The 25,077-nt window shown below is 44.3% G+C and overlaps 1 protein-coding gene and 1 pseudogene across 2 annotated transcripts in view; both read right to left on the minus strand.

Annotated features, from left to right (window-relative positions):
- The window catches only part of bmpr2b (bone morphogenetic protein receptor, type II b (serine/threonine kinase)), a 342,278-nt gene that overhangs the window by 311,676 nt on the left and 5,525 nt on the right, over positions 1-25,077 (minus strand). The window lies entirely within an intron of this gene.
- LOC144687002 (5S ribosomal RNA) lies at positions 3,738-3,856 on the minus strand (annotated as a pseudogene).

Raw genomic sequence — 25,077 nt, forward strand, 5'->3', positions numbered from 1 at the left:
CCAGCAGAGTGCATCTACACTCGGAACCCTCTCCTACAAGCAGAATCGCAGATGGCACCACGAGTGGGAACTTATTACAGGTACCCTAAACTAGCAAGAAATAAAGAAGCTCTTCCTGTCCATTTTTATATTGAATTATATTAAATGGACAGGAAGAGCTTCTTTAACTATATAAAAAGGAAGAGAGAGACCAAAGTGAACATGGGCCACTTGGAGAATGAGGCTGGGGAAATAATAATGGGGAAACCAGGAAATGGCAGAGGAGCTGAATAAATAGTTTGCATCAGTCTTCACAGTAGAAGACACTAATAGCATTCCAAATATACTAAATAATCAAGGACAAAAGCTGGGGAGGGAATAAATGCAATAACTATCACTAGAGAAAAAGTACTAGGGAAACTAATGGGGCTAAAGGCCAATAAGTTCCCTGGACCTGATAGGTTGCATTCTAGGATATTAAAGGAAGTAGCTACAGAGATAGCGGATGCACTGGTAGTAATCTTCCAAGAATCCTTCGATTCTGGAAAAGTCCCAGAGGATTGGAAAACTGCCAATGCAGCGCCCTTATTCAAAAAAAAGGGAGGGAGACAAAAAACAGGTAACTATAAGCCAGTTAGCTTAACATCCATCAGTGGGAAAATGTTGAAGTCTATTATAAAGGATGTAATAGCAGAGCATTTAGAAATGCATAATATAATCAAGCAGAGTCAGCATGGTTTCATGAAGGGGAAATCATGCCCGACAAATTTATTAAAATTCTTTGAGGAGCTAACAAGCAGGATAAAGAGGAACCAGTAGATATAACATATTTAGATTTCCAAAAGGTGTTCGATAAGGTACCGCACATCAGGCTACTTAATAAGATAAGAGCCCATGGCGTTGGGAGTAGTATATTAGCATGGATAGAGGACTGGCTAACTAATAGAAGACAGAGAGTTGGGATAAGGGGGGCATTTTCAGGGTAGCAACCTGTAACTAGGAGTGCCACAGGGATCAGTGCTGGGGCCACAATTATTTACAATATATATTAATGACTTGGATGAGGGAAGTGAATGTATGTCACCAAGTTTACAGATGGCACAAAAATAGGTGGGAAGGCAAGCACTGAGGATGACACAAAGAGTCTACAGAGGGATATAGACAAGTTAAGTGAGTGGGAAAAAACTTGGCCGATGGAATATAATGTGGGAAAATGTGAGGTTATGTATTTTGGCAGGAATAGAGGAGCTGAATATTATTTAAATGGAGAAAGGCTGCAGAAAGCTGCAGCACAGAGGGATTTGGAGGTCCTCGTGCATGAATCACAAAAAGCTAGCATACAAGTTCAGCAGGTAATAGGGAAGGCAAATGGAATGTTGGCCTTTATTTCAAAGGGAATGGGGTAATAAATAGGAACCTCTTGCTTAAACTATACAAGGCACTAGTTAGAGCACACCTAGAATATTGTGAACAATTTTGGTCCCCTTATCTAAGGAAAGATATACTAGCATTGGAGGCAGTCCAGAGAAGATTCACTAGGTTGATCCCAGGTACGGAAGAATTTTCTTATGAGGAGAGGTTGAGTAGGTTGGGCCTGTACTCAATGGGGTTTAGAAGAATGAGAGGTGACCTTATTGAAACGTACAAGATTCTTAGGGGACTTGACAGGGTAGATGCTGAGAGGTTGTTTACCCTTGTGGGAGAGTCTAGGGTCAGAGGGCATAATCTCAGAGTAAGGGGTCGCCCATTTAAGACAGAGGTGAGGACGAATTTCTTCTCTCAGAGGCTAGCAAATCTGTGGAATTCTTTACCACAGAGGGCTGTAGAGGCTGGGGCGTTAAGTATATTCAAGGCTGAGGTAGACAGATTTTTAATCAGTAAGGGAATCAAGGGTTATGGGGAAAAGGCAGAAAATTGGAGTTGAGGATTATCAGATCAGCCATGATCTCATTGAATGGCAGAGCAGACTCGATGGGCTGAATGGGCTACTTCTGCTCCAACGTTTAATGGTTTTACTCTGTACTTATTATTCAGTAATACATCTTACTTTCCTAGCCATTTTATTTAGACTATAGCTAGCTTAGGCTTAGGCTATTGTAATGCAAGTAGGCCTAGTCCTATATGCAGCATCCAAAAACCGAAATTATCTGACATCCGAAACGCGATCGGCTCCGAGGATTTCGGATAACAGACCCTCGACCTATAATTGTAATGCACTTAGGTAGAGCACTGGTGGTTATACGCTTATTTTGTTTTTGGTGAGAAAATTTGAGCTAATGAATTAAAAGCATTATACAGCATTGCAGTGTTTGACTGATATCAAACATGTTCCTAAAACAGAGTTATCTGTTAAGCTCTATAATAATTAGATCTATGTTTCACAATTCAGAGCACGTTTTGAAACTTCATGCGAGAACTGCATCACTACACTCTTGATTATAAAGTGAAATAAAGAATATTGAGATTTGATGGCTTTATACATGCCATTAGGAAGGAGCCTTTGTACACTCCTTGATGAGTGTACAAAGAGAGACAGAAGGCTTGTACTTAACAAGTCTCCGTTCCATGGTTGGCAGCAATTAGGATATTCCTACTTCCTCCTTTAAGCGGTTTTCCCCAAACATCCAAAGCAGCAAAGCATTTCGACCAGATGGAGCCGTGCGTCATTTCTTCACAGCGAAACATTTTTTGTTTCTTCTCCCCTTCTCAAGTTTGATGACTCATGCACTGAGACAATTTCACAAGTGACATTCTTCCTCCAGTATCTCACCTATGTGGCCACTGTATGTGCTTGAGTCTATACAGCAAACCCGGGTCCCCAGAGCATTAACCTAGGTCTCTGGAATGCTAGTCCAGTGGCAATATCACTATGCCACCAACTCCCCTCCAATATAATCAAAAGATTTAACGGAAACTTATCAAATTAAAATAACATTACCAGGGGTGGTGATGCCCACCAGCTACAGAAGGCCTAAAGCATATTGGTGGACACCACTGCCTCTCCAGAGACCTGGGTGGACATAACCACACAAGAGAAAGTATTTCTTTAGGCTCTTTTGATATATCAATAGAACAAACAAATTATTAACCCCTTAAAAGGGCAATTTCACATTATTGCAACAAAACAAAAACTACAAAGGGAACTTCTCAAATTAAAAATAACGTTCCCGGAGTTGATAATGCACTCTAGCCCCTGCAGCGCCCATTCGTTGTGGAAGGCTTCAAGCATATCGGTCGAGAGACACCTTGGTGCAGACCTGGGAGACAGTGATGTAGTGGTAATGGTACTAGACTCGTAATCCAGAGGTCCAGGGTAATGCTCTGGGAACATGGGTTCAAATCCCGCCATGACAGCTGGTGGAATTTAAATTCAAAGAATAAAATCTGGAATTGAAATCTAGTCTCAGTAATGGTGATCATGAAACTAGCATAGATTATCATAAAAACTCATCTGGTTCACCAAAGTACTTCAGGGAAGGAAATCTGCCATCACTACCTGGTCTGGCCTACGTGTGACTCATGACCCACAGCAATGTGGTTGACTCATAACTGCCCTCTGAAATGGCCTAGCAAGCCACTCAGTTCAAGGGCAATTAGGGGTGGACAACAAATGTTGGCCTGGCCAGCGACACCCACATCCCATGAAAGAATAAAGAAAACAAAAAACGGAAGAGAAAGTCTTTCTTTATACTCTTTTGAATATACCAAATGAACAAAATAAATTAATTAACCGATGAACCACCCCCTTAAAGTGGGAAAGACTACTGCACCTGTTATTCCCAGACAGTCTCCCATCCAAGTACTAACCAGGCCTAAGTCTGCTCAGCTTCCAAGATCAGAGGAGATCAGGTGCTTACAAACTAGCATGGCGATAGGCAGTATCTTTTTATACTCTTTTGAGTATGCCAAATGAACAAAATAAATGAATTAACTGATCAGCCACCCCTTAAAGGACACTGGAACAAAGCTTTATAGAAAACTTAGCAAATTAAATTAAAATATCATTTTGGGTAGATATAATGCACTCAAGGCCGTGGCACCTCGCAGTCACAGGTGGCCTCAAATGCGCTGGTGGACACCACATGCACCCTCTCCAAGGGCACCTAGGCAGGGATGTAACCACGGAAGGGAAAGTCTTTCTTTACAGTGTCTTTTGAATAGAACAAATGATCGATAAATCAACAAAAAGGGGGGGCAGACAGCCCCTGATGGGGGCACTGTAAGAAAAAGAAAAATGTCAAAGGAAACTTACAATATCAAATTAAAATATCGTCCCTGGGGGTGATGATGCACCCCACCCCATGTGGTGCCCACCGATCACAGAAGACCTCAAGTGTGCAGGTGCACGCTGCGTGCCCCCTCCTCAGGGACATCCAGGCAGGGATGTAACCACAGAAGGGAAAGTCTTTCTTTATACTCTTAAGTTAAGCAAAAATTCAATAAAACTAAAATCAATAAATGAGGGGGTGACAGCCCCTAGTGGGGCACTACAACTAAAACAAGAACATGAAAGGGAACGTAACTAATTAAACCAAAATATTGTTCCTGGGGGGTGAGGTGGGTGGAGGGAGGGATGCACCCCAGCCCCCGTGGTGTTCACTGGTCTCAGAAGGCCTCAAGCGTACTAGCGGATGCCGTGTCTTCCCTCTTTAGGGACACCCAGGTGGAGATGTAACCAATGAAGGAAAAGTCTTTCTTTATATGTGCTCACAGTCAATCAATGCTCTTCTATTCTCAATCTTGATAAAACAATTAACATACCAATGATATTTAACAGATCGGCAAAATACCAGAAACAAATTGTTTAAGGTTAAAATACTGATAAATGCACCTTGCAGTATGCAATTGAGTCATATAGAACAGGTTAGTCCTGGACTTGGTCTACATTGAGTTGGCTGATCTCAACCAACATGGCAACCAAGAAGGCACAATGGATCGCAATACCTTTGAACCCCAGGTATGTGATTATCCAGATTTCCCTCCTCATCACCATCTAATGAAAGTGAAGATGTGTGAACACAGGATCACTACTCAGTGATCCTTCTGAAGTGAGACTCTCTAGTGAGAATAGGATTGGGCTCAGTTATTAAAGAGAGAATGTTAACTGAGCCATAAAGGCCTGAAGGTCTCAGGTTTAATTCCTAATCTACAGAGTTAGATGATCTGAGAGAGAGTAGCAGTTGAGCCTTGGCAGCCCTGGGATAGAGAGGCATAAAATTAGTCAGGGTTCTTGCTCTCTCTCACCACTGAGTGCTAGAAAGTACTTGATCATGGATTTCAGATATAAAACAAGATTGTAAACAAGACTAAATTTGATTGAATTATCTGCCAACATTGCACGTCTCAAATTTGGTTGAGGTACAGAAAGTCAAGCCCACAGAAATCAAGGGAGATGAAATAACCACCAGAGTCTTAACAATCCAATATTTGAGGTACAGAAAGTCAAGCCCACAGAAATCAAGGGAGATGAAATAACCACCAGAGTCTTAACAATCCAATATTCATCACCTGCATGACAAAATTAGTCTATTGTCTCTGAAAAATCGTCATTTTACAACCTTCAAGAAAACTACCTACATTGTAGGATAGAATTCCACAATGCTAATTTTCACCCTTCCCATTTCACCCTATATTCAGTCGACAAAGCTTATTATGGACATACTTGTTCCCTTTTAATCTGGCTGTTATCCAGTCCCCCTCTGAAGAACCTAACAGTCAAGCGTTCCCAGTGTAGCATTTCTAGGTCCTTGGGTTTTCATGCAGTTCAGTCACTCTTAGCATGTTTTGGAGGCTGACAGATAACACAACACCGAACAGAAACCAAAGTGCACTTTTGAGCAAAGAGAATCAGCCTGGAAAGCAAACCATGGAGCATGCTTGCTGACAGGCGAACCAACCATATCATTAAACATTCACAGCAATCAAAAGAACGAGGCTCCGGGGCCGAGGGGAGAGAGGTTAGAACAGCGAGGCTCCGGGGCCGAGGGGGTTAGAACAGCGAGTCTTCGGGGTTGAGGGGAGAGGAGTTAGAACAGCGAGTCTTCGGGGCCGAGGGGTTAGAACAGCGAGGCTCCGGGGCCGAGGGGTTAGAACAGCGAGGCTCCGGGGCCGAGGGGTTAGAACAGCGAGTCTTCGGGGTTGAGGAGAGAGGAGTTAGAACAGCGAGTCTTCGGGGTTGAGGGGAGAGGAGTTAGAACAGCGAGTCTTCGGGGCCGAGGGGTTAGAACAGCGAGGCTCCGGGGCCGAGGGGTTAGAACAGCGAGGCTCCGGGGCCGAGGGGTTAGAACAGCGAGGCTCCGGGGCCGAGGGGTTAGAACAGCGAGGCTCCGGAGCCGAGGGGTTAGAACAGCGAGTCTTCGGGGTTGAGGAGAGAGGAGTTAGAACAGCGAGGCTCCGGGGCCGAGGGGTTAGAACAGCGAGGCTCCGGGGCCGAGGGGTTAGAACAGCGAGGCTCCGGGGCCGAGGGGTTAGAACAGCGAGGCTCCGGGGCCGAGGGGTTAGAACAGCGAGGCTCCGGGGCCGAGGGGTTAGAACAGCGAGGCTCCGGGGCCGAGGGGTTAGAACAGCGAGGCTCCGGGGCCGAGGGGTTAGAACAGCGAGGCTCCGGGGCCGAGGGGTTAGAACAGCGAGGCTCCGGAGCCGAGGGGTTAGAACAGCGAGTCTTCGGGGTTGAGAGAGGAGTTAGAACAGCGAGTCTTCGGGGCCGAGGGGTTAGAACAGCGAGTCTTCGGGGCCGAGGGGTTAGAACAGCGAGGCTCCGGGGCCGAGGGGTTAGAACAGCGAGTCTTCGGGGCCGAGGGGTTAGAACAGCGAGTCTTTAGGAGAGAGGGGTTAGAACAGCGAGACTTTAGGAGAGAGGGGTTAGAACAGCAAGTCTTCGGGGCCGAGGGGTTAGAACAGCGAGTCTTTAGGAGAGAGGGGTTAGAACAGCGAGACTTTAGGAGAGAGGGGTTAGAACAGCGAGACTTCAGGACTGAGAGTTGTGAGACTTCAGGAGAGAGAGTTTAGAATAGCGAGACTTCAGGGGAGAGATTAAAGCAGCGAGATTTCAAGACCGAGAGGTTAAAACAGCGAGACTTCAGGATAGGGTTTAAAGCAACGAGAGGAGAGCCCAGGGTTTCAGTTTGGAAAGAAATCAACAGTGACATCACAGGAAAGCCATAAGTTGATTGGCTGGTGAGTAGCTGCTATTAAGGAGTGCGTGTAAAAGCTAGAAATTAAAAAAACGTAAATTTTAAAACATTTTTTTTAGAGCTAGAGGTCTATTTCATTGCTAAGGTTTAAATTAGTACAGGAAATGGTGGCACAGAGAGACACTAGTTAAATAAAAAAGGAAAATAAATAAATTCATTAATCGTTAATTAAGCGCATTAAGGATGGCAGGGCAGGTGATATGCTGCGACTGCAGCATGTGGGAGTTCCTGTACGCCAGTGTGATCCAGAACAAACACATCTGCAGTTAAGTGTCTGCCGCTAGATGAGCTTTGGCTCAGAGTCACTGAGCTACAGACACTGCGATACATAAAGGGGAGGGAAAGTTACTTGGAAGCTTTGTACCAGGGGGCAATCAAACCCCTTAGGATAGGGTCTTCTGTTTGCGTCAGGGATAGGAGGATGTGACCGCAAGTGGAGCAGGTAAGGGGATCCAGAAGGCAAGATTCTCAATCCTTGCAATTGTCCTACAGGTTTGAGGTTCTTTCAACTTGTTTGGATGAGAGTGGGGGCTGCAGGGTGGATGTGCAAACTGACCAGGGTGCCATGGTACAGGAAGCCATTCAAGCAGGGGGAGTAAATATGAACGTAGTGGTAGTAGGAGATAGTATAGTCAGGGGATAGACACAGTTCTCTGCAGCTGAGAGCAAGAGTCCACACAGCTGTGTTGCCTGTCCGGTGCCAGGGTTCGGGACATCTGTTCTGGGCTGGAGAGGAACATGCAGTGGGAGGGGGAGTATCCAGTTGTTGTGGTCCAGTAGGGACCAACAACATAGGCAGGACTAGGAAAGTTGTGCTGAGGGAATATGAACAACTAAGGGCTAAATTAAAAAGCAGAACTTCAAGGGTAATCTTCTCTGGATTAGTACCTGAGCCATGAGCAGATTGGCACAGGGTAAATAAGAAAAGAAATGAATGCATGGCTCAGAGATTGGTGTGGGAGAAGTAAGTTTCAGTTCACGGGGCACTGGCATCAGTACCTGGGAAAGTGGGAGCTGTACTGTTAGGACGGTCTATGCCTAAACTGTGCTGGGACCAGTGTTCTGGCGAGTTGTATAACTAGGGTGGTAGGGAGGGCTTTAAACTAAATAGTGAAGGGAAGGGACCATGTGAGAGGAAATATAGTAAAGGGAAAAACAAAGTAATAGAGCAGGGCAGCAATTTGGGTAATGATTACCAAAGAGTGACGGGAAGGGACAGAACATACAATCGTAAGAGTGCACCAGCAGGTAAAGCCAGAGATTGCAAAATGGTTAAAAAAAAAACAATTTAAGGCTCTGTATCTGAATGCACAGAAAATTTGTAACAAAAGGAATGTGTACCTTCGAATGTCCATAATTGTTAGCACAGATAGTGACAAATATGTATGACCTGATAGGCATTACAGAGACATGGTTGAAAGGTAACTAAGGCTGGGACGGTATATGACATATCAGAATGGCAGGAAGCTAGGAAACGGCGGCAGGATAACTCTGTTATTTAAGGATGGCATTAGTTCAGTATGGAGACACGGTTTAGGTTGAAAGACCAGGATGTGGAGTCAGTTTGGGTAGAGATAAGAAATAGCAAAAGTAAGAGGTCACTTATGTAGTAGTTCAGAGGACCCCCTCTAATCTGGAGTACTGCATCCAATTCTGGGCACCATACTTGAAGGATCTGAAAGCATTGGAGAGAGTACAGGGGAGATCCACAAGAATGATTCCAGGAATGAAAGACCGTTGCTCTGAGGATAGATTGGAGAGATTGGAACTGTTTTCCTTGAGGAAAAGAAGGCTGAGAGGAGACTTGATAGAGATATTCAAGATCCTGAGGGGTATGTACAGGGTAAGTAGTGAGAAACTGTTCTCACATAAGGGAGGGCACAGATAATTGGCAAAAGGAGTAAAAGTGATGAGAGGAATTTTTTTTTTCATCCAGAGGGTAGTTGGAGTCTGGAATGAACCTCCTGAGAGAGTGGTGGAGGCAGATTTGATTGAGGTATTCAAAAGGGAATTGGATTGCTATCTGAAAAGAAAGAATGAGTAAGTTTACAGGGATAAGTGCAGTCTCAATGGGCCGAATGGCCTCCTTTTGCACTGTAAAGATTCTGTGATTCCGTGATGATACTGTTGGTCCTCTACAGTGAGAGTCTGGAAAATAAAGAAATGGCAGAGGCACTGAACAGGTATTTTGTGTTTGTCTTCACAGTAGAAGACTTAGAAAACTTCCCAAAGATAATTGAAAATCAAGAGGTGATACGGAGGGATGAACTTAAAAGAATCACAATCATCAGGAAGAAGGCGCTAGGAAAACTATTAGACCTAAAGGCTGACAAGTCCACAAGGCCGGGTGGCCTGCATCCTAGGGTCTTAAAAGTGACAGCACAGATAGCAGATGCATTGGTTGTAATCTACCAAAGGTCCTTAGATTCTGGAACAATCCCAGCAGATTGTAAAATAGCTAACATGACACCCTTATTCAAGGAAGGGGGGAGGCAGAAAGCAGGAAACTATAGGCCAGTTAGCCTAACATCTATCATAGGGAAAGTGTTAGAATCCATTATTAAGGAGATTATAGCAGGATACTTAGAAAATCATGATGTGATCAGGCAGAGTCAACATTGTGAAAAGGAACTTGCGTTTAACTAATTTAGAGTTTTTTACAAAGTAATATTCAAGGTAGGTAAAAAGGGGATGTAGATGTGGCATACTTGGATTTCCAAAAGGCATTTGATAAGGTACCACAGCAAAGGTTACTACACAAGATAAGAGCACAAGCTGTAGGGGGTAACATATTATCATGGATAAAGGATTGGTTAGCTAATACGAAACAGAGAGTAGGGAGAAGTGGGTCTTTTTCAGATTCATAAGCTGTAACTAGTGGAGTGCCACAGATTCAGTGCTGAGTCCTCAACTATTTATAATCTCTATCAATGGCTTGGATGAAGAGACCAAACATATGGTAGGTAAATTTGCCGATGACACCAAGATAGATGGGAAAGTAAGTTGTCAAGAAGAGGTAGAGAGTCTGCAAAGAGATATAGACAGGTTATAGGGGGTTCAATTGTAAGGGGAACAGATAGGCATTTCTGTGGCCACAAACGAGACTCCAGGATTGTATGTTGCCTCCCTGATACTAGGGTCAAGGATGTCTCAGAGAGGCTACGGGACATTCTGAAGGGGGAGGGGGAACAGCCAATGGTCGTGGTACACATTGGTACAAACGACATAGGTAAAAAAAGCGATGAGGTCCAAAAAGCAGATCATAGGGAGTTAGAAAGTAAGTTGAAAAGTAGGACCTCAAAGGTAGTGATCTCAGGGTTACTACCAGTGCCACATGCTAGTCAGAGTAGAAATAACAGAATACATCGGATGAATACGTGGCTGAAGAGATGGTGAGGTGGGGGGAGGGTTTCAGATTCCTGGGACATTGGGACTGGTTCTGGGGGAGGTGGGACCAGTACAAACTGGATGGGTTACACCTGGGGAGGACCAGGACTGATGTCCTAGGGGAAATATTTGCTAGAGTGGTTGGGGTTTAAACTAAAATGGCAGGGGGATGGGAACCTATGCAAGGAGTCAGAGGAAGGGGAATCAAGGACAAGAACAAAAGACAGAAAGGGGAATAAGAAAAGTGATAGGCAGAGAAATCAAGGGCAAGAGTCAAACAGGGCCTCAGTGAAAAATAGTGGGAACGGGACAAGTAATGTTAAAAAGACAAGCCTTAAGGCTTTGTGCCTTAACACGAGGAGCATTCGCAATAAAGTGGATGAATTAACTGCGCAAACAGATGTAAACAGGTATGAAATAGTCGGGATTATGGAGACATGGGCGCGGGGTGACCAGGGATGGGAATTGAACATCCAGGAGTATTCAGTATTTAGGAAGGACAGACAAAAAGGAAAAGGCGGTGGAGTTGCATTGCTGGTTAAAGAGGAAGTTAACGCAATAGTGAGGAAAGGTATTAGCTCCGACGATGTGGAATCTGTATGGGTACAGCTGAGAAACACTAAGGAGCAAAAAATGTTAGTCGGGGTTGTACATAGACCCCCAAACTGTAGTGGTGATGTTGGGAATGGCATTAAACAGGTAATTAGAGACGCATGCAATAAAGGAACATCTGTAATTATGGGTGACTTTAATATGCATATAGATTGGGCAAATCAAATTACTAACAATACCAAAAACAAAAATTGCTGGAAAAACTCAGGTCTGACAGCATCTGTGGAAAGGAAGACAGAACGTTTCGAGTCTGAAGAGTCATACGGGCTTGAAACATTCTGTCTTCCTCTCCACAGATGCTGTCAGACCTGCTGAGTTTTCCCAGCAATTTTTGTTTTTGTTTCAGATTTCCAGCATCCGCAGCATTTTACTTTTATCTTAGTAACAATACCGTTGAGGAGGAATTCCAGGAGTGTATACGGGATGGTTTTCTGGACCAATACATTGAGGAACCAACTAGGGAACAGGCCATCCTAGACTGGGTATTGTGTAATGAGAAAGGAATAATCGGCAATCTAGTTGTGCGAGGCCCCTTGGGGATGAGCGACCATAATATGATAGAATTCTTCATCAAGATGGAGTGTGACGTAGTTGATTCTGAGACTAGGGTCCTGAATCTTAATAAAGGAAACTACAATGGTATGAGGTGCGAATTGGCTATGATGGATTGGGAAACGTTACTTAAAGGGATGACGGTAGATAGACAATGGCAAATATTCAAAGGGCGCATGGGTGAACTGCAACAATTGTTTGTTCCTGTCTGGCACAAAAGTGAAACAGGAAAAGTGGCCAAACCATGGCTTACAAGGGAATTACAGATAGTATTAGATGCAAGAAAGAGGCATACAAATTGGCCAGAAAAAGTAACAGCCCTGAGGATTGGGGGCAGTTTAGAATTCAGCAAAGGAGGACCAAGGGATTGATTAAGAAGGGGAAAATAGATTATGAGAGTAAACTTGCAGGGGACATAAAAACTGACTGTAAAAGTTTCTATAGGTATGTGAAGAGAAAAAGATTGGTGAAGACAAACGTAGGTCCCTTACAGTCAGAAACAGGGGAATTTATAATGGGGAACAAAGAAATGGCTAACCAACTAAATACATACTTTGGTTCTGTCTTCACAAAGAAGGACACAAATAACATACTAGAAATGTTGGGGAACACAGGGTTTAGTGAGAGGAAGGAACTGAAAGAAATCACTATTAGTAGGGAAATGGTGTTGGGGAAATTGATGGGATTGAAGGCCGATAAATCCCCAGGGCCTGATAATCTACATCCCAGAGTACTTAAGGAAGTGGCCCTAGAAATAGTGGATGCATTGGTGGTCATCTTCCGAGATTCTATAGACTCTGGAACAGTTCCTACAGATTGGAGGGTAGCTAATGTAACCCCACTATTTAAAAAGGGGAGTAGAGAGAAAATAGGGAATTAAAGACCAGTCAGCCTGACGTCGGTAGTGGGGAAAATTCTAGAGTCCATTATAAAAGATTTAATAGCTGAGCACTTGGAAAACAGTGGCATAATCAGACAGAGTCGGTATGGATTTATGAAAGGGAAATCATGCTTGACAAATCTACTGGAATTTTTCGAGGATGTAGCTAGTAGAGTTGATGAGGGGAAGCCAGTGGATGTGGTTTATTTGGACTTTCAGGAGGCTTTCAACAAAGTCCCACATAAGAGATTGGCATGTAAAATTAAAGCGCAGGGGATTGGGGGTAATGTATTAAGATGGATAGAAAACTGGTTGGCAGACAGGAAACAAAGAGTAGGAATAAACGGGTATTTTTCCAAATGGCAGGCAGTGACTAGTGAGGTACCGCAGGGATCGGTGCTGGGACCCCAGTTATTCACAATATATAATAATGATTTAGATAAGGGAACTAAATGTAATGTCTCCAAATTCGCAGATGACACAAAGCTAGGTGGGTGGGTGAGGTGTGAGGAGGATGCAGAGATGCTTCAGTGTGATTTGGACAAGCTGAGTGAGTGGACAAATGCATGGCAGATACAGTATAATGTGGATAAATGCGAGATTATCCACTTTGGTGGCAAAAACAGGAAGGCAGATTATCTGAATGGCTATAAATTGAGAGACGGGAATGTGCAACGAGACCTGGATGTTCTCGTACACCAGTCACTGAAGGTAAGCATGCAGGTGCAGCAAACGGTAAAGAAGGCAAACGGTATGTTGGCCTTCATAGCCAGAGGATTCGAGTACAGGAACAGAGATGACTTGCTGCAATTGTACAGGGCCTTGGTGAGACCAAACTTGGAATATTGTGTGCAGTTTTGGTCTCCTTATCTGAAGAAGGATGTTCTTGCTATAGAGGGAGTGCAGCGAAGGTTTACCCGACTGATTCCTGGGATGTCGGGACTGACATATGAGGAGAGATTGAGTCGGTTAAGATTATATTCGCTGGAGTTCAGAAGAATGAGGGAGGATCTCGTAGAAACCTATAAAATTCTAACAGGGCTAGACAGGGTAGATGCAGGAAGGATGTTCCCAATGATGGGGGAGTCCAGAACCAGGGGTCACAGTCTGAGGATACGGGGTGGACCATTTAGGACTGAGATGAGGAGAAATTTCTTCAACCAGAGAGTGGTGAGCCTGTGGAATTCATTACCACAGAAAGTAGTTGAGGCCAAAACATTGTATGTTTTCAAGAAGGAGTTAGATATAGCTCTTGGGGCGAAAGGGATCAAAGGATATGAGGAGAAAGTGGGAGCAAGCTATTGAGTTAGATGATCAGCCATGATCATAATGAATGGCAGAGCAGGCTCGAAGGGCCGAATGGCCTACTCCTGCTCCTAGTTCTATGTTTCTATGTTACGTGAGTGGGCAAAAATTTGGCAGGTGGAGTATCCATTTTGCCAGGAAGAATAGGAAATGGAGAGAGATTGCAGAGCTCAGTGGTACAGAGGGATCTGGGTGTCCTGGTAGATAAATCACATAGTTAGCATGCAGGTACAGCAATTGATTTGGAAGGAAAATGGAATATTGACATTCAATGCAAGAGGAATGGAATATAAAAGTGGGGACGTTTTACTGTAGCTGCACAGGGCCTTGGTGAGGCCACGTCTGAAATACAGTTTTGGTCTCCTTATTTTAAAAAAAAGATTTAATTGCTTTAGAAACAGTTCAGAAGGGGTTTACTTGACTCATTCCTGGGATGAAGGGCTTATCTTATGAAGAAAGGTTGAACAGGTTAAATCCATACCCATTGGAATTTAGAAGAATGAGAGGTGATCTTATTGACGCATGTGACATCTTGCAGGCATTTGATAGGGCGGATATCAGGAGGATACAAACATGCAAATTAGGAGCAGCAGTCGACCACTTGGCCCTGCTCAGCCATTCAATAAGTTCACAGCCAATCTAATTTTAACCTCAACTTCACATTCCTGTCTACCCCAGATGTTTCCTCTTGTGGGGGAAACTAGAACTTGAGTACACAGTTTAAGGGGGGAGGCAGTGACATAGTGGTATCACTGACTAGTATACCAGAGACCCAGGGTAATGCTCCAGGGACCTGGGTTCGAATCCCACCATGGCAGATGGTGAAATTTGAACTCAATAAATATCTGGAATTAAAAGTCTGATGATGACCATGAAACCATTGTTGATTGTTGTAAAAACCCATCTGGTTCACTAATGCCCTTTAGGGAAGGAAATCTGCTGTCCTTACCTGGTCTGGCCTACATGTGACTCCAGACACACAACAATGTGGTTGGCTCTTAAATGCCCTCTGATGGGATGGGCAATAAATGCTGGCTTAGCCAGTGATGCCCACATTCAATGCATAAAAAAAAAGAATAAGAGGTGAGATGAGGAGAATTTATTTTTTTTCTCAGAGGGTCATTAGAGTGTAGAATTCTTTTCTCCAGAATGTAGCAGAGGCTGGGTCTTTAAACTTTTTCAAGGCTGAATTAGATACATTTTTGTTAGACAATTTAGACAAGGGAGTCAAGGATTATGGGGTGCAGAAAGTAAAGTGGAGCTGGGACTACAACCAGATCAGCCATGATCTTACTGAATGGTGGAGCAGGCACAAAGGGCCAAATGGCCTACTCCTGCTCCTAAGTCCTATGTTCCTATGCTCCATGCACCCCAGTCACACCAATGAAACCATGGAACATGAACATGCACAACAATAGACGTACAAACCATGGGACTGGCATGCCAACCCAAACACAGGACAGGCACGCAAACCAAACCATGAAACAGTCACACCCAATCAAACCATGGAACATGGACACCAACCAAACCATGGAACCTGTACAGACAGGCAGACCAACCAAAGCATGGAATATGCATCCAGACACATAAACCAAGCCATGGAACATACACTCATAGGTACACCAACCAAATCATAGAAAATGCACTCACTGCTACTTCCGAACAGCAAACAAACCACAAAAGGAAAGATATATCAACCAAGTCGTATTCTCACAAAGTGTACAAACTACCCCTCCCCTATTGTGTTTGCTCTTTCTTGTGTGGCATTGAGCCTTCCAAATTTCCTTTCCTTTCTTGATTCATTCTGCTTCTCTTTACACTGCAAGAACACAATGTTAAAGCTTGTTTTTCTTTGATTCTCCTCTCCTAAAGGTGCTGACCTTTGGTAGGACAGCAGCCCTCCAGTACCTCCTCCAATCAAAGGTGAGGTGAGAATGACAGCCCTTGACATCAAGGCAGCATTTGAACGAGTGCGGCACTAAGAAGCCCTAGCAAAACCGGAGTCAATGTGAATCAGGGGGAAAACTCTCCACTGGTTGGAGGCATACCTAGCACAAAGGAAGATGGTTGCAGTTGTTGGGAGGTCAATTAGCATTTTGTTTTCAGAACTCCTCCACAGTTGCTCTAGAACCATCATTACAGTAGTTCCTCAGGATAGCGTCCTAGGCCCAACCATCCTCAGCTGCTTCATCAATGACCTTCCTTCCATCATAACGACAGAAGTGGGAATTTTCGCTGATGATTGCACAATATTCAGCAGATACTGAAGTAATCCATGTATAAATGCAGCAAGACCTGGACAATATCCAGGCATGGGCTTACAAGTGGAAAGTAAAATTCGTGCCACACAAGTGTCAGGCATTGACCATCTCCAACAAGAAAGACTCTAACCATCACCCCTTGACATTCAATGGCGTTACCTTCACTGAATCCCCACTATCAACATCCTGGTGGGTTACGATTGACCAGAAAAGTCAGTAAGTAAGGGGCACGCAAGGAGACAGGCGACTACACCAGAGTGAGACGGAGACTGAGTGAGTAGCAAATTAGGCTCACGTGGGAATTCAGCGCATGGGAGAAAGAGATGTGACGTACATAGGAATTATTCTAAGTTAATTTAGTGAGTAATTAAACTAAGTTAACTAAATAGCCTAAGCAACAATGATAGAACAGGTGTTATGTCGCAGCTGTGGAATGTGGGAGGTTCTTAACACCAAGACGATCCATGACAAACATGTCTGCAGAAAGTGTAAGCAGCCGGAGGGATTCTAGATCAGGATTATTGATCTGGAAGCTGAACTGAAGACGCTGCAAAACATAAGAGAGGGGGAGAAATACCTGGACACTTTGTTCCAGAAGACAGTCACAACTCTTAGAATAGGGTCATCTGTTTTGGTCAGCAGTGAGGGACAGGAAGATGTGGCCATCGATGAGGCAGGTAATAGGACTGAGCAGACAGTAGTGGAGGAGCCTCAGACTTTGCAATTGTTAAATAGGATTGAGGTGCTCACACCTTGTGGACAAAAGCAAGGTCTGCAAGGTGAATGAGCAGGCTAACCATGGCACCATGGTACAGGAAGCTATTCAAGCAGAGGGAGCAAATAGAAATGTAGTGGTAGTTGGGGATAGTATATTGAGGGGATTGACACTGTTCTCTGCAGCAAAGAGCGAGAATCTAGAAGGCTGCTTTGCCTGCCTAGTGCCAGGGTTCGGCACATCTGCTCAGGGCTGGAGAGGAACTTGCAGTGGGAGGGGGAGGATCCATTTAGCCTGGTCCATGTAGATACCAACGACATAGGAAGGAAAAAGAAAGAGGTTCTGCATAGTCAGTATGAGACGCTAGGTACCAAATTAAGAACCACCTCAAAGGTAATAATCACTGGATTAACACCTGAGCCACGTGCAAATTGGCATAGGGCAAATAAGGTTAGAGAGGTGAATGTGTGGCTCAAAGACTGGTTTGGGAGAAGTGGGTTCTGGTTCATGGGGAAAGTGGGAGCTGTACCGTTGGAACAGTTTACACCTGAACCATGCTGGGAGTGTGTTCTTGTGAATCACATAACTAGGGAAGTAGAGAGGGCTTTAAAATGAACAAGGGCGGTGAGGAATCAAGCTTGGGTAGATGTGGAAAATCAAGGGATAGATTCAAAGCAGGAGACCATAATAGTGATATGGAAAATGAGGGTCACAGAATAGCAGGAAGGGACAGAGAGATAAAACCTAAAAATACACCAATAGTCAAGACTAATTGTTACAAAGAAAACAAAAAGACAAAACTAAAGGCTCTGTATCTGTATGCACATAGCATTCATAACAAAATAAATGAATTGATAGCACTCATTGAAGTAAATAAATATGATCTGATAGGCATTACGGAGACCTGGCTACAGGATGGTAAGGATTGGGTCTTGAATATTGAGGGGTATACGACATTCAAAAAGAACAGGAAGCTAGGTAAAGGTGGAGGAGTAGCACTGTTGGTCAAGGATGGCATTAGGGCAATAGTTAGAGATGACCTTGGTTCAGATCAGGATGTAGGATTGGTTTGGGTGGAGGTGAGGAATAGTAGGGGAAAGAAGTCACTAGTGGGAGTGGTCTACAGGTCCCCTAACAGTAACCACAATGTAGGACAAAGTATACAAGAAGAAAAACAAGTTATGTTGAAGAGTCATACGGACTCGAAACGTTAACTGTATTCCTCTCTGCAGATGCTGTCAGACCTGCTGAGTTTTTCCAGGTATTTTTATTTTTGTTTTGGATTTCCAGCATCCTCAGTTTTTTGCTTTATTTTATTATACAAGAAGAAATATTGGCTGCTTGTGATAAAGGGACAGCAACAGTCATGGGTGATTTTAATCTACATATAAACTTGAAATATGAGATTGGCAGTAGTAGCCTGGATGAGGAGTTCATGGAATGCTTTCGAGAGTGTCTTTTAGAGCAGCACGTTCTGGAACCAACCAGAGATCAGATTATATTAGGCTTGTTATTGCATAATGTGACAGGATTAATTAATGGCCTCAGAGTGAAGGCACCCCTAGGTAGCAGCGACCACAATATGATTCAATTTTACATCCAGTTTGAAAGGGAGAAGAGTGGATCGAAGACTAGTATTTTAAACTTAAATAAGGGCAACTTTGTGGGCATGAAAGCGGAGCTAGCTGAAGTGAACTGGGATATTAGGCTTGGGGATAGATCAATAGAGAAGCAGTGGCAGACATTTAAGGGGATATTTCAGAATACTCAGAATGAGTATATTCCTACTATAAAAGGAAAATTCTAAGGGGAGGAGCCACCATCCGTGATTAATTAATGTTAAGAAAAACATCAGACTTAAGGAAAAAGCAAGATGAGTTGCAAGTCAGATAATTGGTCAGAATATAAAGGACAGAAAAGGATGACTAAATGGTTAATCAGGGGAAAGAGTACAAGAGGAAGCTAGCTAGAAATGCAGCTGCTTTCATCAACACACAGCCTCACCATTTTAAACAAAATTAACGTTCAAATGAACAACAGGAAAAGAAAAAAAGCCTGTTACAATTCACTATAATCAGTTACCAATAATTCAACTGGCACAAGAATTAAGTAACTCAGTAAAAAAGACCACAAGGTTCCACATTTGAATTCCAGTCAGTACTGAGTTAACTGATGTCAGATGTCAATTGGGACTGTACTTAGGCACTGCTTCTAGATGAGAAAGGGAAAACATCTGTCAGGGTTTGCATCCCAATATTGTCAGTAACTCCTTTTGGAAAGTGGGTATGAAGCAAGGAAAGAATCTTACTCAGCTTTCTTAGCCTCCACAGGTTAAGGCCAAGACTCTCACTTCTCAACTTGGATACTGTATCAGAAGGTTGCTGATGCTTGTGGAACCCTCGTCCACTGAGATTCAGTAGCATTAGCAGTAAAAAAAAAGTATATTAATTGAGCAACAGAAGTAGAAAATATAAAATATAAGTACAAAAGTTAATTATAATCATTTGTAGCTGATTATCCTGGATGATTAGATACACGAGTGAATTCTGTGAATTAGCAGTTATCAGAATGTCAGTGTTAGGCAATCATAACTCTCGGCTGAGGCAACCTGCCCCTTCAACCAGTAACTTTCAAAAGGGCCAGTCTAGCTGTGACAGAGAGACAATTGCTTTGCTATTTTTTTATTCATTTACGGGGATGTGGCTGTTACTGGCTAGACCAACATTTATTGCCCATCCCTAATTGCTCGAGAAGGTGGTGGTGAGCTGCCTTCTTGAACCAATGCAGTCCCTGTGGTGTAGGTACACCCACAGTGCTGCGAGGGAGGGAGTTCCAGGATTTTGACCCAGCGACAGTGAAGGAATGGCAATATAATTCCAAGTCAGGATGGTGAATGGCTTGGAGGGGAAATTCCAGGTGATGGTGTTCCCGTGTATCTGCTGCTCTTATCCTTCTAGATGGCAGTGGTCATGAGTTTGGAAGGTGCTTTGGTGAGTTTCTGCACTGCATCTTGTAGATGGTACACGTTGCTGCCACAGTTCATCGGTGGTGGAGGGAGTGAAGGTTTGTGGATGTGGTGCCAATCAAGTGGGCTGCTTTGTCCTGGATGGTATCGAGCTTCTTGAGTGTTGTGGGAGCTGCACTCATCCAGGCAAGTGGAGAGCATTCCATCACACTCCTGGCCTGTGCCTTGTAGCTGGTGGACAGGCTTTGGGAAGTCAGGAAGTGAGTTACTCACTGCAGAATTCCTTGCCTCTGACCTGCTCTTGTAGCCACAGTATTTATGTGGCTAGTCCAGTTCAGTTTCTGGTCAATGGTACCCCTCAGGGTGTTGATAGTGGGGGACTCAGCAATGGTAATGCCATTGAATGTCATGGGGCGACAGTTGAATTCTCTCTTGTTGGAAATGGTCATTTCCTGGCACTTGTGTGGCACAAATGTTACTTGCCACTTGTCAGCCCAAACCTGGATATTGTCCAGGTCTTGCTGCATTTGGACACAGACTGCTTCAGTATCTGATTCGCAAATGGTGCTGAACATTGTGCAATCATCAGTGAACATCCCCACTTCTGACCTTATGATGGAAGGAAGGTCATTGATGAAGCAGCTGAAGATGGTTGAGCCTAGGACACTACCCTGAAGAACTCTCGTAGTGAGTTTTCCCTGGAACCGAGATGACTGACCTCCAACAACCACAACCATCTTCCTTTGTGCTAGGTATGACTCCAACCAGCAGAGAGTTTTCCCCTCGATTCCTACTGACTCCATGTTTGCTAGGGCTCTTTGATGCGACAATCGGTCAAATGCTGCCTTGATGTCAAGGGCAGTCACTCTCACCTCATCACTGAAATTCAGCTCTTTCGTCCATGTTTGAACCAAGGCTGTAATGAGGTCAGAAGCTGAATGACCCTGATGGAACCCAAACTGACTACCAGTGAGCAGGTTATTGCTAAGCAAATGCCGCTCGATAGCATTGTTGATGACCCCTTCCATCACTTTACTGACAATCAAGAATAGATTGATGGGGGCGGTAATTGGCTGGGTTGGATTTGTCCTGTTTTTTGGGTACAGGATATACCTGGGCAATTTTCCACAATACTGGGTAGCTGCCAGTGTTGTAACTGTACAGGAACAACTTGGTTAGGGGCACGGCAAGTTCTGGACACAAGACTTAAGTACTATTGCCAGAATATTGTCAGGGCCCATAGCCTTTGCAGTGTTCAGTGCCTTCAGCCATTTCTTGATATCACGTGGAGTGAATCAAATTGGTTGAAGACTGGCATCTGTGAAGCTGGGGACGTCCAGAGGAGGTCGAGATGGATCATCCAATCACCACTTCTGGCTGAAGATTGATGCAAATATTTCAGCCTTATTCACTGTGCTGGGGCTCCTCCATCATTTAGGATGTGGATATTTGTGGAGCCTCCTCCTCCAGTGAGTTGTTTAATTGTCCACCAACATTTACGACTGGATGTGGCAGGACTGCAGAGCTTTTATCTGATCCGTTGGTTGTGGAATCGCTCAGCTCTGTCTATCACTTGCTGCTTACGCTGTTTAGCACACAAGTAGTCCTGTGTTGTAGCTTCACCAGGTTGACGCCTCATTTTTAGATATGCCTGGTGCTGCTCCTGGCATGCCCTCCTGCACTCTTCATTGAACCAGGATTGATCCCCTGGCTTGGTGGTAATGGTAGAGTAGGGGATATGCCAGGCCATGAGGTTACAGATTATGATTGAGTACAATTCTGCTGCTGCTGATGGCCCACAGCATCTCATGTTGCCCAGTCTTGAGCTGCTAGATCTGTTAAAAATCTACCCCATTTAGCACAGTGGTAGTGCCACACAACATGATGGAGAGTATCCTCAATGTTAAGATGGGACTTCATCTCCACAAGGACTCTGTGATGGTCACTCCTACCGATACTGTCATGGACAGATGCATCTGCGGCAGACAGGTTGGTGAGGGTGAAGTCCAGTATGTTTTTCCCTCCCAATGATTCCCTCACCACCTGCCACAGACCCAGTCTAGCAGCTATGTCCTTTACGACTTAGCCAGCTCAGTCTGTGGTGGTGCTACCAAGCCACTCTTGGTGGTGGACATTGAAGTCCCCCACCCAGAGTACATTCTGTGCCCTTGCCACCCTCAGTACTTGCACCAAGTGGTGTTCAACATGGAGGAGCACTGATTCATCAGCTGGGGGGGGGACGGTACTTGATAATCAGCTGGAGGTTTCCTTGTCCATATTTGACCTGATGCCATGAGACTTCCTGGGGTCTGGAGTCGATGTTGAGGACTCCTAGGGCAACACCCTCCCGACAGGCTGAGTTTGCCATTGTCTTTTCCGGTGTTTAGGTCAATGCCAGGTGGTCTGTCAGGTTTCATTCCTTTTTTGGGTTCTGCCGGGGCTACTCAGCTTCTGACCTCATTTACAGCCTTGGTTCAAACATGGACAAAAGAGCTGAACTCCCGGGGTGAGGTGAGAGTGGCTGCCCTTGACATCATGGCAGCATCACACCGAGTGTGGTATCAAGGAGCCCTAGCAAAACTGGGGTCAATGGGAATCGGGGGGAAAACTCTCCACTGGTTGGATTCATACCCAACACAAAGGAAGATGGTTGTAGTTGTTGGAGGTCAGTCATCTCAGCTCCAAGACATCACTGCAGGAATTCCTCAGGGTAGTGTCTTCAGCCAAACCATCTTCAGCTGCTTCATCAGTGATCTTCCTTCCATCATAAGGTCAGAAGTGGGGATGTTCGCTGATGACTGCACAATGTTCAGTACCATTTGTGACTCCTCAGATACTGAAGCAGTCCATAACCAAATGCAGCAAGACCTGGAAAGTATCTAGGCTTGGGCTGAGAAGTGGCAAGTAGCATTTGTGCCATACAAGTGCCGGGCAATGACCATCTCCAACAAAAGAGAATCTAACCTTCGCCCCTTGATGTTCGATGGCAGTACCATCACTGAATCCCCCACCATCAACATCCTGGGGGTTTACCATTGACCAGAAACTGAACTGGACTAGCCATCTCAATACTGTGGCTCCAAGAGCAGGTCAGAGGCTAGGAATCCTGCAAAGAGTAACTCACCTCCTGACTCCCCAAAGCCTGTCCACCATCTACAATGAGCAAGTCAGGAGTGTAATGGAATACTCCCCACTTGCCTAGATGTGTGCAGCTCCCACAACACTCGAGAAGCTTGACACTGTCCAGGACAAAGCAACCCGCTTGATTGGCACCACATGCACAAATATTCACTCCCTCCACCGCCGACGCACAATATCAAGCAGTGTGTACCATCTACAAGATGCACTGCAGGAATTTACCAAGGCTCCTTAGACAGCACCTTCCAAATCCACGACCATTACCATCTAGAAGGACAAGGGCAACAGATAGATCGGAACACCACCACCTGGAAGTTCCCCTCCATATCACCCACCATCTTGACTTGGAAATATATCGCTGTTCCTTCACGGTCGCTGGCTCAAAATCCTGGAACTCTCTGCCTAACAGCACTGTGGGTGTACCTGCACCACATGGGCTGCATTAGTTCAAGAAGACAGCTCACCACCACCTTCTTAAGGGCAACTAGGGATGGGCAATAAATGCTGGCCCAGCCAGCAAAGCCCACATCCTGTGAATGAATAGAAAAAAAAACAGTGCTGTGGGTCTGGAGTCACCTGTAGGCCAAGTGAGGATGGCAGATTTCAAGCTGAGACCTACCAGCTGACAAGTGGCCAAACTACAACCCAAGAGTCCGAGCAATCCATCCCATATAATTCAACGACAACAATTTATATTTATGCAGTGCCTTTAACGTAGTGAAACGTCTGAAGCCACTACACTGGCACACTGTAAAATGAGCCACATAAGGAGAGATTAGGTCAAATGACCAAAAGCTTGGTCAAAGCACAAGAACACAAGAACTAGGAGGAGGCGGCCATTTGGCCCTTCAAGCCATTTGATAAGATCATGGCTAATCTGATTCTGGCCTTAACTACACATTCCTGTCTGTCCCCATAACCCTTAACTCCCTTGTCAATCAAAAATCTAATTCAGCCTTGAATAAATTCAATGATCCAGACTCCACTGCTCTCAGGGGAATAGAATTCCACAGACTAACAACCCTCAGAGAAACTATTTCACCTCATCTCAGTCTTAATTGGGAGACTGCTAATTTTTTACCCACTCACTTAAACTATGTCCCTTTGTAGATTCTTTACCTCCTCTGTTCAAGTTCCAGAGTAGGGCTTGCATCCATGACATCCTGACTCAGGAGTGAGTGTGCAAGTCGTGAACCGGCTAACTCTGTATGGCCATGCAAAGATGGGAGCATTATTTAAATCTATAAGGAACTTTCATTAATAAGCAGAAAATGTTAGAAATACATATGGTCAATAAGCAAAAAGAGAAAGATGAATCTCAATTAAAGCCACCTCTTTACACATTAAATCAAACCGTACATCCAAGCTTGTTTTTATTTAAGATCGTTCTGTACTACTTTTTTGTATTTTCTATCTACACCATTCAGCCTTTTCTTCAATTCTTTCATTCACTACTGTATATTGGTGAATTCTCATCCTTGTTTTCAAACCCCTCTGTGGCCTCACTCCTCCTATCCATGCAATCTCCTCTAACAACCTACAACCTCTGAGATATCTATGCTCCTCCAATTCAGGCCTGAGAATTCCCAATATTAAATCACTACCATTGTTAGCCATACCTTCAGCTGCAAGGCCCTAACCTCTGGAATTCCCTCCCAAAACCACTCAACCTCTACTCTCTTCCTACAAGATGCTCTTTAAAACCTACCTCTTTGACCAAGTTTTTGGTCATTTGCCCCAATAACTCCTTAAGTGGATTGGTACCAAATTTTGTTTTGTTTTACTACTTCAAAGATGCTATACAGATACAGGTGTTGTTGATGAAACATGCACCTGGAGATGTGTGCAGTCAGCGAGTCTCAAATAAATAATGGAGATGAAATTCCTCCAGCACCTAACAAAAAGCGGATATTTTTGGTAAAATTATCAACAGAAGGAATTTAACAACAACCATTGCCCCAAAAATAGAATCACAACAAATTTGGATTTCTGTTATTTTGGACATGCACCCCTCCCTTCACCATGTCCCACTCACACAATACAACTGTTTCCAGGCACCTTCGGTGTGTACTACTGTCAAGAATAAAAAG

Source organism: Cetorhinus maximus, chromosome 11 (assembly GCF_964194155.1).
Source record: "Cetorhinus maximus chromosome 11, sCetMax3.hap1.1, whole genome shotgun sequence".
NCBI classification, from domain to species: Eukaryota; Metazoa; Chordata; class Chondrichthyes; order Lamniformes; family Cetorhinidae; genus Cetorhinus; species Cetorhinus maximus.